Consider the following 6,548-nt stretch of genomic DNA (forward strand, 5'->3'; position numbering starts at 1 on the left):
AGCCCCTTGTCCTCACTGGGCTCTCCGCAGCCCTGACTCTGCATCCCTTGGCGCTGGCCTCTCCAAACTATAGCAGGGCCCCAATGAGGCCTCCTCCTTCCCCAGTAGCCTCTCCCAAACCACCGGTATTATAAAACAAAAACCAAACATAAGCTCCTGGGCTATAACATAACACAAACTACATAAAGTGTGCTCTACCCCTTTACATTACTAGGAGCAGAACTAAGGCCTCTTCCCTTCATTCACTTTAGGAGGGTGCCCCCTTGGCCGCCGGCAGAGAACTGAACTCCCTAGTCCCTGTCCTGGGGTTTATATGGGCCCAGGGCCCTGCCCCTTCTGGCCAGCTGACCAGGTGCAGGTGCAGGTGCAAGCTAATTTCCCCATTAGCTAGTTGCCATGGCAGCCTGCACCTGGGCTTCTGTCTGGTTCTTTGGGCTCTCCCCAGGCAGTTTCTGCTCTTCTAGTAGCAGGCAACTTCTAGGAGCAGGCCCTGCAACAGACCTCAACAGGTCATCAAGTCCAACCCCCTGGCTAGGCAGGAAAGAGTGCTGGGGCAGGAGAGAGTGCTGCCAGCCTTCTCTTAAAGATCGCCCAAGATAGGGGAGAGCCTATCACTACCACTTCCCTTGGAAGCCCATTCCAAATTTTGGCCGCCCTTACTGTGAAGAAGTTTTTCTTGATATCTAGCCTAAATCTGCTCTCTGTCAGTTTGTGACCATTGTTCCTTATTACCCCAAGGGGCGCCCTGGTGAACAGAGCATCTCTGATTCCTTTCTGCGTCCCCCTAATAAATGTATAGGTGGCCACAAGATCACCTGTGTACAGGACCTACACCTCATGCAGGAGGTACTTGTCCCTACTAGGGGAAACACCATACTGGATCTGGTGTTAGCCTCTGGGGATGACCTAGTGGGGGATGTGCTAGTACAAGGAAGGCTAGGAGACAGTGATCCTGAAATGATCCAGTTTGCTATTCAGAGGAAGGTGGGGAGGGTAACTAGCACAACGCAAATGCTTGACTTTAGGAAAGCCAACTTCGATGTGCTCAGGGCAGTAGTCAGGGAGGCACTCAGAGCCCAGGGTGTAGTTAGTATAGGGGTCCAGGAAAAGTAGTTCTTCCTCAAGAAGGCTAACCTTGGGGCACAGCAGGATGCAATTCCACTGTGCAGGAAGGCAGGAAAAGGGTCCAAGAAAACTTCATGGCTGAGCGCAGATATCCAGGCTGGCCTGAGGGCAAAGAAAAAAGCATACTGGCGGTGGAAGCAGGGGGCAGGGACAAAGGAGGAGTACACCTCCCTGACCCGATCTTATAGGGATTTGGTAAGGGAGGCTAAAGCAGCACTGGAGTTTAGATTAGCTTCTGGGATTAAAGATAACAAATAGTCCTTCAAGTATATAGGTAACAAGAAGAAGTCTCAGGATAACATTGGACCCGTACAGAGCAGGGCAGGGCAGGGCAGGGCAGGGCAGTTGGTGATGGATGCACGAGAGAAGGCAGAACTCTTTAACAAGTTCTTTGCTTCAGTGTTCCTGTCTGCTGACAATGGGGTGCTCTTGGGTGACAACATAGAGAGGCCCAGGAAGGATGCGAGTCCCCCGACTGTTAGTTCAGACCTAGTTAAGGATTACCCGGAGGGCTTAGATGTGCCCAAGTCAGCGGGCCCAGATGACCTTCATCCGCGGATGCTGAGGGAATTGGCTGGTGTCATTGCAGAGCCATTAGCATGGCTGTTTGAGGACTCCTGGTGCTCGGGCCAAGTCCCTGAGGTCTGGAAAAGGGCCAATGTGGTTCCTATTTTCAAGAAAGGGAGGAAGGAAGAGCCTGGCAACTACAGGCCAGTCAGCCTCACTTCTATCCTAGGGAAGATTGTTGAAAAAATTATCAAGGGCCACATTTGTGAGAGCCCTGCAGGGAAAGTGATGTTGGGGAGTAACCAACACTGGTTTGTGCCAGGCCGATCCTGCCTGACTAACCTGGTCTCTTTCTATGACCAGGTAACAAAAAGCTTAGATGTGAAGAAGGAAGTCAATATCATCTTCTTGGACTTTCAGAAGGCCTTTGACAGTGTCCCACCCAATTCTTGTGGGCAAGCTGAGGGACTGTGGCATTGATGAATGCACAGTCACATGTGTGGCAAACTGGCTCCAGGGGCAAACCCAGAGTGTGATGGTGGACGGATCAATATCGACCCGGGAGTATGTGGGCAGTGGAGTCCCCCAGGGCTCGGTCCTAGGGCCAGTGCTGTTCAGCATCTTCATTAGCGACCTGGACGAGGGTGTGGAGAGCATCCTGTTCAAGTTCGCTGATGACACCAAGCTGTGGGGTAAAGTGAATACACCAGCAGGCAGGGACCACATCCAGGCAGACCTAGATAGGTTGGAGAAGTGGGCAGACCTGAACAGGATGTGGTTCAAGAAGGACAAGTGCAGGGTGCTGCACCTGGGGAGGGGAACCAGCATTATGGTTATAGGTTAGGGGCTGACGCTCTCAGCAGCACCCTGCCCCTCTCGGCATTGTGATCAATCTGAGGGTTGTACTTGCCTGGAACAAAGTTATTGGGGCTGAGTTGTGAATCCAGTGCCAACATAATTCAGAGGCAGAGAGGGATCTTGGAGTCATGATTGACTCCAGGATGAATATGAGTTGCCAATGCAACGAAGCAATAGGCAGAGCCAACTGCACCCTGTCATGCCTCAACAGGGGCATCACTAACAGGTCCATATAGGTCTTGCTCCCCCTTTATGCGGCCCTGATCAGGCCACAGCTGGAGTACTGTGTCCAGTTCTGGGCGCCACACTTCAAGAGGGACATGGAGAACCTGAAGAGGGTCCAGAGGAGGCCACTCATATGGTTGGGGGCCTCTGAGACCAGCCCTATGAGAAGAGGCTGAGGGACCTGAATCTCTTCAGTCTCCACAAGAGGAGACTCAGGGGGGATCTTGTGGCTGCCTACAACCTTATCAGGGGCCACCAGCAGGGACTTGGGAAAAGTCTGTTCACCAGGGTCCCCCTTGGAGTCACTAGAAACAATGGCCACAAGCTGAGGGAGGATAGGTTTAGGTTAGATATTAGGAAGAACTACTTCACTCTAAGGGTGGCCAGAGCCTGGAATAGGCTTCCCAGAGAGGTGGTGCTCTCACCTTCCCTGGAAATCTTCAAAAGGAGACTGGATAGGCACCTGGCTGGGGTCTTATGACCCCTCCCACTCCCATTGCTTATTCCTGCCCATGGCAGGGGGTCGGACTCGATGATCTGTCTAGGTCCCTTCTGACTCATTGATTCTATGATTCTATGATACCTCTCAGGCTTCTCTTTCAGAGGCTGAAGAAGGCCAGGTCCCTCAGTCTCTCCTTATAGGGCTTGTGCTGTAAGCCCCTGACCATATGAGTGGCCCTCCTCTGGACCCTCTTGAGTCTATCAACATCCTTCTTGAAGAATAGCACCCAAAACTGGACACAGTACTCCAACTACTGTCTGACCATTGCCACATAAAGAGGAAACATCACCTCCTTCATTCTAATTGTCATGCATCTGCTGATGCATGACAAAGTGCAGTTAGCTTTGCTGATGATTTTTGTCACACTGATGACTCATGTTCATCTTGGAGTCCACTTGACTCTGAGATCCCTTTCCACTTCTGTGCTGCTGAGAGGGTCACTTCCCAGCCAGTAGGTGTGTTGGATATTCCCTCCCCACCACCACCTTGGTGCAGTTCTCTGCACTTGTCCTTGATGCACTGCATCCTGTTGTGTACTGCCCATTTTTCTAACCTGTTCAGGTCTGCCTACAGTTGTTCCCTACCCTCCAGAGTATGTACTTAACCCCAGAATTTAGTATCATCCACAGACTTGGACAGAGTACACTTCACACCCATGCATGCAGAGCACAATGGATTAGCAGTCCATCGCTTTAATCACTTAGCCACCTTGTCACATGCATAGTATGTATAGATATGTATCCCTATCTATATCTATGTATCTAGATAGATAGATAGATTAATCCTTGCTGCTATAGCCATTATTCTAATACATATCTATCTATCTAGTTATCTATCGATAGAGATAGAGATACATATCTACATATGTATATGTAGATAGATAGATAGATAGATATGCATTAGAATAATGGCTATAGCAACAAGGGTTAATTGATTTCTAAAGAGCTTGGGTCTCAAAGTCACACAGGTTTCCCAGCCTTCAGAAGCAGACAGGGTGTCCAACCCAGGCAGGAAAACAGCAAGGCCACACATCCTGGGTAGCTGAAAATATCCGAACTTTATTTTCATAATAGAGATAGACCTCGCTCGAGGGTTTCAGTGCCTGCTTGCAAAAAGCCTTAAGCTTTCTAGTTTTGGGGAGACAGACCAAATTAGGAGGACACTGGTAAAGCCTCATATTAGGAGGTGAACATGTGCTAGGTTGGTGAAAATAGGGTCTTGGCTGACAACACAGGCCAGTTGACCAACCAGTGACAGCCAGAGATCAGGAGTCATCAGATATCACCAGGAGAAGAAATAATACAAAAGCAAGAGTTTTCAAAACAGAGGAGAGGGAAACAGTTGGCATCAGCCCTCAACTTCCAAGGCTGCTGACGCTGGACACTCAAGCAACGGACCTCAAGGTGGCGTTTACATACCAGCCAGACGGATCTCTCTCCTTGTGTATATTCTGGGACTGGGGAACTTGGGTAATGTATGCTGTACTTGCTTTGCCTGCATTGCTTTTATTTCCTATCACTGTGTATCAATAAACTTGCCTATTATAACCGGCAGGCTTTGTGATCAATCTGAGAGTTGTACTTGCCTGGAACAAAGTTATCAGGGCTGGGTTGTGAATCTAGTGCCAACATAATTCAGGTCATTTTATTTTAAGACCCCACTTAATAATAATTTATATGAAATCAAAATCTCTCATCTATCCAAAGAGAATACTTTGACCTGCAGAAAAGTTCAGCAGACAAAAACTGTGCAAACCTAGCATTGTCTTTAACATGATTTAGCAATGAATAATCTTTCTTCCGCCAAATAATGGAGAATCCAGTGTTAGTTTGGTTATGATTTACCAATGGGTTAAGAATTATTTAAGTGAAAATGACAAATGTGTAACAAGTAGGGAGCAAAGACAAAACAAGTTACTATGAAAATCCAATATAATCTTGGAGAATATAATTTTGAACCCCTGGGAATAACCAGTTTTTGTTATCCTCATTTCCTGATAGTAGGCAACTGTCAATCCTCTTGATCATGGTGTATACTTAAGAAGTCTCGTCAGATGCCTGGTGAATCCATTTGTGGCTGACAAGCCCAATTCAAGAGCGACACAGCTTGTTACAAGTTTCACAGATCCATATGTGGTCTGAGTTGGAGTTCAAGTTTACAGCATGCTGTTTTCTTCTTTCTTGTTTTGCTTCCATCCTCTGAATAAAAGCCACTTCACATTAAGCTGCCCCCAGTGCCAGATGTTACCTCCAGATCACACGGGATTCTGCATATTCCTCCCAGCTACCTACGCTGATGTTGAACAACTTCAGATAATTTTTGCATATATTGTGTACCGCCATAATACGCAACCCTGCTTTCAAGAGCCATCTCAAATCTCACTTTACAAAATATTCTTGGAACTATGCAGGCAAGGATGAGAGAACACAAGTCTCATAGATTCACATCTTCATCTTAGCTGATAGTTTGCTGTTATTCCATGCACATTTCTATAGTAGCCCAAAATTCTTAGCTGATCTTCTAATTCTGTTAGTCAGTTCAGTATGAAGATTAAGCTTACTGCTTACTGATTATTAAATCTAAGCTTACTGCTTATTGATCATTAAATCTAAGTAGCAAAACCTGTCAACAACACCTGGAAATTTATCCTCTAGAGTGATGTCAACTATTGGTTCTTCCACCCCTTGGTACACGATTGTAGTCTTCTTGAGACTAATTGCCATCCTGAAGCTCTTGCATGATTTAGAAAATCTGCCCAAGAGACTTTTCATGGAAGATTTACTGTGGGCAACTAAGGGCATGGCATCCACAAACAGGAAATCTCTCAGAACTAGCTCTTTCGGTCTAAACCTTGTGATGTTAAAAAAGCCTCCATCTAGTAGTGGTTTAAAGATAAATGCCAGCATTGCTTTCCTTGAATGCGTGAAGCAGCTGGAATGAAAGTAGATGTTAAAAAGCACAGGAGCTAAGACACACCCCTGTTTCACCCTGTTGTTGATGTCAACAACATTTGATTCCTTTTTGCATACACTACAGTTGCCTTCATAGTTTTAGGGTCGGAAGGGACCTGAGCAGATCATCGAGTCCAGCCCCCTGCCATGGCAGGAAAGAGTACTGGTGTCAAATGACCCCAGCAAGGTGTACATCTAGCCTCCTCTTAAAGACCTCCAGGGTAGGAGCCAGCACCACTTCTCCTGGAAGTTGGTTCCAGACCCTAGCCACCCTGACCATGAAGTAGCGCCTCCTGATGTCTAGCCTAAATCTACCCTCTGCCAGCTTGTGACCGTTATTCCTGGTCACTCCTGGTAGTGCTCGGGGGAACAGGGACTCC

This window comes from Crocodylus porosus, unplaced genomic scaffold (genome assembly GCF_001723895.1).
Source record: "Crocodylus porosus isolate Cpor-Errol unplaced genomic scaffold, CroPor_comp1, whole genome shotgun sequence".
Taxonomy (NCBI): Eukaryota; Metazoa; Chordata; order Crocodylia; family Crocodylidae; genus Crocodylus; species Crocodylus porosus.